The 13,507-nt window shown below is 40.5% G+C and overlaps 1 long non-coding RNA gene across 1 annotated transcript; it reads right to left on the bottom strand.

Annotated features, from left to right (window-relative positions):
* Window positions 1-608: 608 nt before the first annotated feature.
* Window positions 609-5,379, bottom strand: LOC118651935. Its single transcript, XR_004966368.1, has 2 exons — window positions 4,887-5,379; window positions 609-3,020 (listed from the first exon to the last, which is right to left on the bottom strand). It is a non-coding gene; the product is annotated as an uncharacterized LOC118651935 (long non-coding RNA).
* Between the last annotated feature and the right edge of the window lie 8,128 nt (window positions 5,380-13,507).

Here is a 13,507-nt window from a genome sequence, read left to right on the forward strand (position 1 = left end):
ATGAAGGAAATAGTTGCCAGTTTAACCTGGGTAGTGGTTTTGGGGAACACAGAGTGGGAGTCCAAACTATAGGTGAAATTTGTGTTGATTGTTGAACGATAAATAAGACCATTCTAGGTGGATGACGGGAAGAATAGACCAGGTTTTGAAGGGGGGGGGGGGGGAATCAGGAAAATGAACATGAAGCCATTAAAGTGGAATTTTTATCTCCATCTATACTTTCCCCTTAATACCCTTTGCTGCATCAATTCTAAGTAACCTAAGGTTGATTTTTTTTTTTTAAGAATTCCACTTATAAAGTTTGTCAGGCACCCTATTGTGAGAAAATACAAAGGTCATCCTAAGGACTTGGGACTTTATCCCATGAACAATACACAGGCACTGAAGGGTTTTCAATAGGGGTGTGATATGATTCATTTTATGGATCAGAGAGATACTTCTGGCAGCATCCTGGGGAAATATGACAGAGTAGATGTTAATGTCATTTACCCAAATATGAATGAAGAGATGGCTTGGAAGAAGAAGAGGATGACATTATTGTTATTCAGAGGATAATTATTATTAATTACAGTGTGTGGCAAAAGTAAGTTTACAGGTGAAACACAGAGTTTATTCTTGTATTGTTATTTATTAATTATTGTACTATTTTCCATACAAACAACTATAAATCAATGTTTGTCCCTCCCTGTATATTATTATCAATTATATTATTACTCAGAGTGTAACTTAAATTATTCAGAGGATAATTTAAGTTTTCAATATGTGATAAATTATATTATCAACGAAATTATTTGCTGACCTTCACACAGATTACCCATCAGTCTTGGTCATGTGACTCTGTTTTGGCTGATGAAAGGTGAGTGAATATGATGGAAACTTCAGAGCCCGCTTATGTGTCCCCATAATCTCTTTTTCCTTTGTCATGAGATTTGTTGTGTTCCAGCCAGAGGCTGCTCTGTTGGCCTGGCCCTAGAGTGGAGACATGGAGCAGAGTGTAATCAACCTCTGTGGACAAGTAGAATCAGTGAGGAAAAAATCTTTGTTGCATATTTGTAGCAAATCTTTACCACAGCATAACCTAGATCATCCTGACTAATTCAAGATGCCTGTGGGAGCATTATATTTACATGGGGTTTAGCCACAAAATGTTTATTTTAAAAGACTAGCCATCTTTGTCTATCTCTGTTTAGAAGCTTCTGGGAGTCACTATTTATTAGTCTTTGTCTTCAAGGAGTCATGAGCCTGCCTAAGTCATGAGCCAGGCTATAAAACAGTATGTGTACATCATGGAGACTACAGTAAAAAGGGGGCCCATAGAAAAGCACAGTGTCAAGGGGGTGGGGTGCATAGTTACCTTTTAATAAATTATGGGGGACAGAGCTCAGTTAAAGAGTACCAGCAAGTGTGCTTTTATCTCAGTATGGATTTGCAAAAGAAGAGGGAAATTGGCTCAAGTATACAAAGAGAAAATCAATGAGGGGGCTCAAAGTAGCTCTGAAGTGGATGAGGAAGACCAGGAAGCCCTGGGGTTGAAGAGAAGTCTATGAGAAGGCAGAAAGAGAGGCTCAGAGGTCTGTGTCAGCGTATATTAGGGGCTGCCACGTGTCACTTAGGGTGACTCCACATGGCTCTGAGCTGTCATGCACATGTACCTGTGAGCCTCCCCATCTGGGTGATACATTTCTGTGTTTAGCATGTTTGCCTTCTAAAAGCCTTTTGGAGAAATGGAAATTAATGAGATTCTGTTATATGAATAGTTGACCCTGCCATACCTTGGTTGTGAGTATACTGTCATGTATGATAATGAGGAACATTCAGTCCTCAGGAAGTAGGAGGGGAAAGAGCTGCAGGAAGTGCCTCTCTTTTTCCCAGAAAGCCTGACTGTTTGCTTAGTGTGGAGAAGAATGAGGAATCCACCAGGCAGTGAATGTCATGAGGGAAGGACAATGATAAGAGAATAAGAAACAAAGGAAGGGGAAATAAGGAGAATCTAGTAAAAAGCCTTCTTGGGAATATAAGTGAGCATTCTGCTGGGGAAAATGGAAGGTCATTTTGAGAAAATGAGAGAATTTCAGAGGATCTGAAAATAAATAATATCCCCAAAGGGTTTCTCTATATACTTGTGTGGCAATACCATAATGTTCTGCTTCTTTTGTTCATTCATTCAGCCATTCATTCACAAGCATTAATGGGGGACGCATATGTGCCAAGCATGTGCTAATCACCAGGGACATAAAAATGGATAAGGCCCCATTTCTGACCCCAAAATGCTCTGGTCTACAAGGCATCTCCACCTGCCTGTTTTGCATTTTGCTCCCTCTTAACTCACCTCTTAATCTGGGAAACCAGATTAAGTGTCATCATGCCTTGTATGATACAAGATGGGTTTCTTCACTAAATGCTAGAGCATAGACCAGCAACCTCAGGCCTGTGGGCCAGATCCAGCCCAAGGCCAGTTTCTTTATGGTGCTTGAGCTAAGAATGGTTTCTAATAGGGGAAAATAAGAAAAGAGGAGAGGAGGAGGAGCATAGAGACCATATGTGTCTGGTAAAGCCTAAAATATTTACTATTTGGCCCTTTTCAGGAAATGTAGAGAATAAACTCTTGTATCATATTCATAACATGGTTTGGATTGAGAATCTCTATCACCTCCAAGGACTCATTCAAAACAGGTCAGTTCAGCCAGATTATCCTTCCCCAGGAGAAATTGAATTTCCCACTATTCCCGAAGACTCTGATGGCTCATAAAGTTAGCAAGCTATTCTTGCTTTTGTAGCATCAGCAGAATTTCCAGGCAACTCCTCAGTCACAAGCTGCTGATCTCCAATGATCCAAAGTTAAATTCATGTCTTCACCTTCCAAGCATTAGGCATAAGGAAGGGCCACCACTCAGAAGTCTGCCCGGGCAGCTGAGGCAAACCTGTTGGGAGAAGGTCTGGGGGCAGCACCCTGGGTTGATGTGCCTTCAGCCTCAGGTTGCAGAGGTCTCAGCACCCTGGATCCAGCTTGGGGAAAGTGACTGGAAGAAAGAGCAAAAGTCCTGTAATTTCACATATATATCTCTGCACCACCTTGAGCCTCTGACCACCCCAAAAACAGGGTATCCCTCCAAAATGTATACACACTTTAACAGCTGATAGCTCAATTTTGAAAATGAAATGTATTTTTAATATATTTTTATTGATTTCAGAGAGAAAAGGATAGGGAGAAAGATAGAAACATCAATGATGAGAGAGAATCATTGATCAGCTGCCTCCTATAAGCCCCTACTGGGGATTGAGCCTTCAACCAGAGCATCTGCCCTGACCAGGAATCTAACCATGACCTCCTGGTTCATAGGTCCAGGCTCAACCACTGAGTTATGTCGGTCGGGTGAAAATGAAATGTATTTTAATAAACACTGCCTTTAGAATTATTCAAAGTATGCATATACATTTTTTGGGACATCCTATATAATTACAGCACACTTCAGACCCATTTGATTGGCCAGCCCCTGCGGGGTACACAGCAGGCCTGTGTGCAAACACAGAAGCTAAGCAGGGCGCATAACACCAGGGGAGCCTACACTGGGGAAGGCTGCAGATCCTGGTAGTAGCAAAGGATAACTTCAAATTGTCCCACCTCTCAGGAAGTAGGGTGGTCCCCAAATTCCTCTCATGGAAAAGGCCTGCATTATTTGTTCTGTGTTTACCAATCCCCATACCCTAGGAAAGATATACCACCCTGTCTTCCCTGCCTTGTCTTCAGGTTCACATTCTGCACCCAGCACTGGGTGAACACTGTTCTTACTGCTGAGCCTTTTGTCAATCTTGTTGCATGTCGCCCATGGCCATCACTAATCCTTTTGTCTACAGCTGCACAGCAAAGATAGAGATCACTGCCAGAGCACCAACATCTTGGAAGAGGAAAGGCAGTGATAAATGAGCAGCATATCAGATTATAGCCTGTGTGTTACCCATCCCGGTTTGTTGACTTTTGTGGCTACTGTTGAGACATGTTAGCAGTCATCCAGCAACGCTGCTGTCTTCTGAATGTAGTTATATTATCTGATGTTGTGGCCTTTCCTTCAGGCCCAGAAACTTGGCATTGCTACTTTGGAAAAGAGAGTACAGTGGGGCCTTGACTTACGAGTGTCCCAACTAACAAGTTTTTCGAGATATGAGCCATCTCTCGGACGATTTTTTGCTTTGAGTTGTGAGCTAAAATTCGGGTTACTAGCCAGCTTCAGATACCCCACCGCTAGTTGGCACAGCGAACGTCACAGTGAACACCACAACATCAGCCCAGCATCACGTGTTTCACTCGTTCACTTTTTGATTTGACATACAAGTAATTTGAGTTACGAGCTCTGTCATGGAACGAATTAAACTCATAAGTCAAGGCCCCACTGTACCTGCTCTGGGTGTCTTTCTAAAGCAGTGGTTCTCAACCTTCCTAATGCCACGACCCTTTAATACAGTTCCTCATGTTGTGGTGACCCCCACTTTCATTGTTACAAATTGAACATAATTAAAGCATAGTGATTAATCACAAAAACAATATGTAATTATATATGTGTTTTCCGATGGTCTTAGGCGACCCCTGTGAAAGGGTCGTTCAACCCCCAAAGGCGTTGCGACCCACAGGTTGAGAACCGCTGTTCTAAAGGCATCTATTCAAATGGAGCCGTAGCTCCGTTCTCAGCAGATTTAGCCACCGTCTTCATCAATGTTTGGGAGGATAATCTGGGTCCCCCATGGGGCTGTGCTCCAATCATCATTTCTCACATCTGGAAGTTGCTTGGTTGTTGGGCCACCTTTCCCTTAGCATCATCCTTCGGCTGCACAAAGGAGCTGCACTGGCTGTAATTCCCAAGAGTTACCAGTGAGGCTCAAAATACAGTTACCTGAGCTTGTCCCTCCTGGCAGGGCAGCACAGGCCTTCAGGGTGTCTTTCTCACTATGATAGAAAGGCACAAATAGGAGTGAGATTTAGTCCCTGAGCTTAATTTAAAAAATATATAAAGGATGTAGACTTTTCTGGTCACCAGTAGGAAAGAGTCTTTTAGGAAAGAGTCCTTGTCTGTTCACATATTAATTCATTCAAGAGGTATCTACGGACTCTGTTCCATGTCCTGCTCTGTGCTAGGCCCTTGGAATACAGAGACGCACAAGGCACAGGCTCTGGCTCCAGGAGCTCACAGGCTAGTGTGAAATCCCAAAAGATAAAGACTTTGCTTTAGACTCTTAAAACACTGCTCATTTTAGGGATAGTCACAAATACAGTGGGGCCTTGACTTACGAGTGTCCTGACTAACGAGTTTTTCGAGATACGAGCCATCTCTCGGCCGATTTTTTGCTTCGAGTTGCAAGTTAAAATTCGGGTTACGAGCCAGCTTCAGATACCCCACTGCTAGTTGGCGCAGCGAACATCGCAGTGTATGCCACAACATCAGCCCAGCATCACCTGTCTCACTCGTTCACTTTAAGATTTGACATATGAGTAATTTGAGTTACAAGCTCTGTCACGGAACAAATTACACTCGTAAGTCAAGGCGCCACTGTAGTCCTGTTCCCCTCATTTTCCCCAGCACCTGGTAGGATTGCATTTCTCTGCTTCCTTAGAAGTTAGACATGGTCATATGTCTTACTTTAGCTGATCATCTGCCGGAGACCTTGGTTAAAACACATAGTGCCAAGAAGGTGAGCAAACATATTAAGAACAATATGCCATATATACCAGGTCCCTTGAAACAGCAAGCATGGACCGGCTCCCGGCAATCATCTGTGAACAGAAGTGGGATGTATCATTTCCAGGTGAAAGTTTTTAAGAGACAATGTGTGTTTATATATCCCATTTTTCCTGCTTTGGGAATTGAGGAAGACTATGTAGAGATGGAGAATCTACCAGTCCCAGTTCCTGAGTGTCTAACAATGAGTAGAGCCCCTGGCCAACACACAGAGATAAACTTCCATTTTGTTAAGCCACTGAGAGTTGAAGGTTGTTTGCAACTATCGCACAACCCAGCCTGCTTTGACCTATGGACAATGGCTCTGGGGAATAAGGCTTTTCCAGCCTTCAGTCACCCAAGAAGAGCCTTTTTCAAGTTAGGACCAAACTAAGATTTGAGGAACACCTTAATATGTAGAATGTACTGGGGAGCCTCTAGGACAGGCAACATCTCCTGTAATAGCTGTGGGTCACAAAGGGATCTACCCTCTTCTGTGCTCATGGCTTGTAGGCTTCCCCACCAGAACTGCCTTTGATCAGTTAAAAAATCCCAGCATATGACATCCCCTGAGAGAGATGCCCAGAAATCCAGAATTTCTAGCAGCCTATGTTTCCCTCTATCACAGCCCTCATCACACTATTTACCTATCTGTCCACTTTACTAAACTGTGAGTCCAAGTGTAGGCCTGGTATGATCCCAAATTGTAATAAGTAGCCAATCTCTACATTTTAAATTGAGTACATTTTCAATGAATGAGTGAAGCCCTCTTCTGCTACCCTTGCACACTATGTCTTTGACACTATGTCCTTTGAGTAAGGCATGAAAAGGTGAATAATAGGCAAGTGTGTCTTCTAATTACCATTCCTTCTCTGCAAGGTCAGGGTGCCATGAGAAGAGTTCTGTTGTCAGAAGACCTTGGCCCTAGTATCTGCCCTGCCTCTCAGCTCTTAACTGTGTGATCTTGAGCAAGTCTTTTAACTTCTAAGTCCAAGTTATTGTGAGGTTTAAAGGAAAGAATGGACATGGTTTGCAGACTGTCACAAATGAAAGGAACATCTGGACACCTTAATAGCTTATTTTACTCTGACTCAGCACAGTAATGGCAGAACTAGGAACAGAGTCCAAGTCTTCTAAAGTCCAGTTTGGCATGTTAAGGCTGTTAGTAAAAGGAATCTGAGAATTGATGACATCATGGGATATGAAAATAAGTTCATTAAAGAAATACCTTGATGCATTGCTTTGTGTTATCATGTGTATGATTCTCCTGTTCTTGTTAGATTGAGGAGAACTGCCTTTTAGCCCACCCAGCATACACAAGTTTCTGCCTTACTCTCCAATTAAGTATTTGTAAAGGCTGAAGCCTGGTTGCAATTCCATTAAGCAGCTAACCCCCAGGCATCTATTTTCAAGGCTATGTAACACACATTTTTCCCAGGTTAAGTAGCTTGGCCCTGTATCACCAGGGTGGATCTCTGCCCTATAGAATGTTAATATTTTGGCATAAATAGCTCCATGCTGAAATAGAAGAGTTGATTGGGATTTAAATAATATTTATATAAAATACACTCTGCCTTAACTAGTAATTGATGAACAACCAAAATCTCCTCTGTATCAATAAGGAAAATTATCAATAGCATTGTATAGACTAAGTGGCATGGATCTTAGGGGGCGGGACACCACCGTGAGCAGAGCATGAGGATTTGCATACAGAATATCATTTATATACACAAGTATTTAAGATAGGCCCTATAGTATAATGTAAGGCAGCATGGCATGTAACCTATTGTGTGGTTTATGGTGTAATTAAATGTTAGGTAATAAACATTAAGTAGGCATGTAATCCAGATGTGTAGATGTTTTCTAGCCTTCATGGGTTCTCTTCTTAATTCTCAAATGATAATCGCCTGGGTATCCATTATGAATATCACCATATTGCATACTCAGAAATTTATTCTTCAATTGGTTTTCCTCTCCATGTCATTGCCCAGCAGCCTTAAAAAATGCTCACATGTTACTAAAAATCTATCTTTTTAGTCCTTGACCCCTTTGACAAACCTCCCTGCTGGTAACTAATTTATCATTGCTTGGTACTTGACTTCTCCATGGCCCTACTACTTCTTCTGAATCTCTCTAGTAACAGCTAAGAATGGTCTTGAAACATTTGAATTTTGTTTTATCAGTTATATATACCAAATAGTTTAAAAAAACCAAATAATACTAAAAAGCAGATTAATACAATTAATAACCCCTACTTGCCCCACTTTCTCTTATCAATTTCTTCCTACCCATAGGCAGTCACTTGTATATTAATAATATGCTTATATTAATATATGTTGGTTTATATGTTATATATATATTTATGCATATATATTTATGTGCATATGTGTATGTAAAATACATATATTAATTTACCAGAGAATATTTTGCTCTCTTTAACTCTCACCTATATCTTCTACCTCCTTATCCCATACACTCTTCTCATCTTGCCATCTTTTCAATGTAGATAAATTTAATTTTAGTTATATTAATATTCAGTTGTTATACTATTGTGGATATGGTAATACTATGCACAGCTGAGCTATGAAATGTATTACTTTTACATTTGAACATGACTTTTTGTTTTCTTGGAGTCAATAATTGTTTATTTTGTTTAGTTTTTCCACATAATTACCACTAATTCAGCTTCAAGCCCTCCACCTATAGCAGTGATGGCGAACCTATGACACGCATGTCAGAGGTGACACGCGAACTCATTTTTTTGGTTGATTTTTCTTTGTTAAATGGCATTTAAATATATAAGATAAATATCAAAAATATAAGTCTTTGTTTTACTATGGTTGCAAATATCAAAAAATTTCTATATGTGACACGGCACCAGAGTTAAGTTAGGGTTTTTCAAAATGCTATCACGCCGAGCTCAAAAGGTTCGCCATCACTGACCTATAGTCTGTATCTTTTCAAGTGTTCCAACAATTTTATCTTGAAGAAATCTCTCCTGGAGTCTTCTGATCTGCTCAAATAGGGACTTATAACTCTATAACTGGTCCATAGCTGTCAGCGTGAAATTTTCTTCACCATTACCCTAAGAATTCTCTTTCTTTTTTGTCCCATGATGGATTGTCAGTTTTCTGAGTCCACAGTCTTCCTTTCTGGATTTAGTCATTTGTTTAATCGTAACACATCATTTGCCAAGAAATGTGTCTGTAAATGTCTTTATTCTACCATCACCCTAAATTTATTGTTTGGCGAAGCATAGAATTCTATGTTGAAAGTAATTTCCTTCAGAATTTTTAAGGCATTTCTTCATTGTCTTCCAGCTTTCAGTATTCTTTTGGAGCTGTCTAAAGTCATCCTGATTTTGTATCCTTGTATATAAACTTTTTCCCCTAGACTATAGGCATGTGTGGTGTTGACTTTGTTGACAAAACTTTATATAATATGCCTTGATGTGGGCCACTTAAATGGAGTGATGGAAGGAAACTCATATCCTTCTAGCCTGTGAAATTTATTTTAATGTTTTTCTTTAATACTATTTTTTTCCTAAATAATAATTGTTGTTGTTTTCTGGAGCTCTTCTATTGTGAGTGTTGGACATTATATAACTTTCTTCTCTTTTCTTCCTATTTTGCATCTCTTGCCTTCTTGTCCTATTTTCTGGAGATTTTCTCAATTTTATATTTCACCTCTCCCAGGTCTTTAATTTCTGCTATCATTTTTAATTTCCAAGAGCTTTCTTACTTGTTTTCTGAAAGTGTTTATTTTATACAATATTGTAATCTTGTTCTATAGATTTATTGTCCTCCCTTATGTCTCAAAATATCAAATATTTTAAGTGTTCTTGTGCCTGTGTAACCTTTGTTACCTCCAAGTGTTTCAATTTTCTTTTTGTATTTGAGCTTATCTATTGCTTTCATGTTATAGGCTTCCCTCTGACGTGTATGGTAACCTTGGTGGTCTGTTTATATGTGAGAGTGGGGGTTGAAAATGCCGACTAATGGCTCTGACTTATTAGGTAGACTGTTGGTAGTGGGGTTTACTGTGGAGAGGATTAGCTTGGATGACAACCCCCTCCCATTAATACTTTCACTCTCTATGAGTTCCACTCTCAACTGCCAGTGTGCCCTCATTTTAGGGACTTTTGTTTTACCTTCTCTCATCTTCTGCCAAGGTGGAAAAGAGGCAGTAGTCTAGCTGCACTGTGTGGGAGCAAGAATTTTGGCTTGTTAACTGCCTCCTTTTTTTCTGCTTCTTAAATAGACTTTCAACCAGCCTCCCTGTTATCAGTCCCATTTTCACACCCACTTCCATAGTGACACTAATTTTGGAGTTCTTCAATGTAACTCCAATTACTTTTCAGTTTCTTCCACTCATTTCTCACACATTCTCAGGTCTGCTAAATCAGTTATCATTTATCCATCTGGTTTCCAACCTCAAAAATTTAATTGTCATTATGTCCTCTCCTATTCTTTATCTTTATGGATAAAGACTTTAAAAATATATATATCCCCTTTCCATCATTTTAGTAGGGTTTAGGGGAAGTGAAAGTAAATACATGTAGTCAACCTGTTATCTTACTTAGAAGCCAATTTGTAACAAACAATTAGTGAAATTGTTCTGAGGGCTTGGTATAAGAGATATACAACTCCAAGAGTGAATTCTCTAAATGCTACACTGCAAAGCCACTATCTGTATGTAGCTGGCTGAATTCAATTCTATAGGAATATTCAAACTTCTCTCTACCTCAAAATCCTGACCCCTAGCTCCCTTTCAATCCACAGAGAGAAGATTTCCCCCTTCCCTGGTCCAAAGCCCTCCTCTTTCCCTGCCCTAGGATGACCAATATTAGAAATATTTATCATCTTCAGCAAATCCCCACTCTTATCCATGGGGTATAATCTGGCCTTAGTGCTCCAGACAAGGCACTCATGATGTTCTATATTCATTTCCCCAGAGCTCACCAGTCCAATCTTGTGTGACACCATATGGAGGACATCAAGATTTCAGTATAGCTGATACTAGGCCAACCCCATCCCAGAACCCATCCACAGTCTTTTTCCAGCATGAGTGAAGAGATGCTCAAACTAGTATTCCTCATAAAAATCTCCAGATCCTAGGAGAAAATACTTGGGAATTTCCCCCAAAAACACAGTCATTTTCATGAACAGACCAATCTATGTCTACATTAAAAAATAATCTCAACATCATAAAAGCACATTTGCTAAAGACACACATTTTACATTACTAACTCAATTATTTGTTCCCTCAGTCTACACCTGAATTCAGGTTCATCATCAACTTACAGTGCTCTATAATATGAGTAGATATTGCACACTCTGTAGCATATCAGGGCCTTGGTTAAGGACGGTGCTGTGGATAGAGCTTGTCTTCTATGCATGAGCTATGGTTGAAGTATCATGTAAATATGCTTAACCAAACCAGGGTTCTGCCAGTCCTGGTTTGGATGAAATGCAAAATTTATGAGCCTTTTCTGATTGTATATCTACATGGAATAAAGGAACATTCTCCTGAATGGTGCTAATCAGAGACTAGGCTACCGTTCAATAGTTCTACTCTCTTGAATTTCAATAAACCTTCATACAGATGTGTTTTATCAGGTTAAACCATATGAAATTTCTGACATTCAATGTTTTTGACCTACAAAAATTGCAATTTTATATGATTGAATATTATAGTGAGAAAAGTGCTTGGAGTCTAGAGGCTTGGTTTTGAATCCTGGTTCTCTTGCTCAGTAACTGTTAAGCTTTAGCAAGTCACTGGATGTCTTTCTTAGCTCCAGTTTTCAGATGGAGCCAACTATGTCTGCTGCAAAGGGTTATTGTGAAAATTAAATGGCTGATGCAAACTGACACACCCAATACATAGCCACTGGCTAATGATAGAAACACTTGCTCATCTATTACTTCATTTGATTTTCACAGTAGTCTTATAAGTTAGACATAGAAAACACAGTCTATTGTTGAATTTTAAAGAGGAGGAAACTGTTACCTATAGACTCAAAATGGTTTATACAGAATTACCTACCTAGCAAATAGCAGAGCTAGAACTGGAACATAGATATCTTGATTCTTGGTCTTGTAAATACATATTCCTCTCAAATACTGTGCTTTCCAGTCATCAGAACATTGTAAAACAAACAAACAAAAACAAAATACCTGCAGGAGTTAACTAAGCTCCAAGATCCATAATGCAATGAAACACACAGCACTAAAACTGAACATTCTTGAAACTTTTTTGTTTGTGTAATGATAGGACAATGCTGTATCTATATTCTTATCCATTTAATCTCTACAACAATCTTTTTTTCCAAATAGATAGGCTGGAGTTCAGAGGGGTAATCATTTTTAAAATCATTTTCACTGCATGGAAGATAGGCCAGAATTTCCTGTTCACTAATCAAATAGGAACATAAAGGCTTGACTTTTTGGATTTGATGTGGTCCCTGATGATCATCTGGATATGATTTAATAGACAGGAATTCAGGAGATCTGGTTTCTCCTGGTTCTAATGCTGTGATCTTAAGCCAATCATTTAACCACTCTGAGCTTGTTTCTGTCTCTGTAAAGTACAAAAATTGTCTTCTTCTAGCTTTAACATTATAGAGTCCACTAGAGGCCCGGTGCACAAAATTCGTACATGGCGAGGGGGGGGGGGGTGTCCTTCAGCCCAGCCTGCACCCTCTCCAATCTGGGACCCCTTGAGGGATGTCCGACTGCCTGATTGGGCCTAAACGGGCAGACGGACATCCCTCTTACAATCCAGGACTGTTGACTCCCAACCGATCACCTGCCTGCCTGCCTGCCTGCCTGATTGCCCCTAACCACTTCTGCCTGCCAGTCTGATCACACCCTAACCACTCCCCTGCCAGCCTGGTCACCCCTAACTGCCCTCCCCTGCCAGCCCGGTCCCCCCTAACTGCTCTCCCCTGCAGGCCTGATCACCCCCAACTGCCCTTTTTTTCAGGCCTGGTCCCTCCCAACTTCCCTCCCCTGCCAGCCATCTTGTGGCATCCATCTTGTGTCCACATGGGGTGGCCATCTTGTGTGTTGGAGTTGGGGGTGATCAGGCCTGCAGGGGAGAGCAGTTCAATTTGCATATTACCTCTTTATTATATAGGATAATTCAGAAGTTTGTATTACATAACCAACTGCACTTATTTGGAAGTTACTCTGGGACAGGCTTGGGCTGCTCTGGGAAGGCATATGAACCTGGCTTCTGTTGCTGCCAGCTGCCACCAGAACACTATAACCATCTATGGGGAGAACCATTGTCAATGTTGGTCAGTGTCAAAGGCCAAGACACAGAGATCTTGGAGAGGATTCTAAGTGAACTCTGGGTTTCCATAGCCTCTGAAGAGAGATCAGATAAAAGTTTAATAAAAGGAAGTCCTAGTAGATGTCCTGATCAGCTTAATGCTCCAGAGAGAATCCATTTCCAAACAATGGTGTGCACCTGTGTTGGGAAGATCATTCTGCCTGGAGAATCACCTCCAGTGATCACCCCAACAGTTCCTGACATCAGCTTTTAAGGATCATCACCCACCAACTCTCAACAACAGGAGACCTCAGAATGGCTTTCACTATGGTGAGAGGCCATATTAATGAAGCTGTGGCTAGAACAGAAAATTCACATATCTACATTATATAAGGCATCTACATTATATAAGGACTGCTTAGACCATGCAAGCAGTCCTTTCCTCTCATTATTGGAGAGGAAAACTCCACAATGCACAAGAGTGCTTCATATTGACAACCCATCTTGATTTGTTCCTTCCATTT

This window comes from Myotis myotis, unplaced genomic scaffold (genome assembly GCF_014108235.1).
Source record: "Myotis myotis isolate mMyoMyo1 unplaced genomic scaffold, mMyoMyo1.p scaffold_m19_p_3, whole genome shotgun sequence".
NCBI classification, from domain to species: domain Eukaryota; kingdom Metazoa; phylum Chordata; class Mammalia; order Chiroptera; family Vespertilionidae; genus Myotis; species Myotis myotis.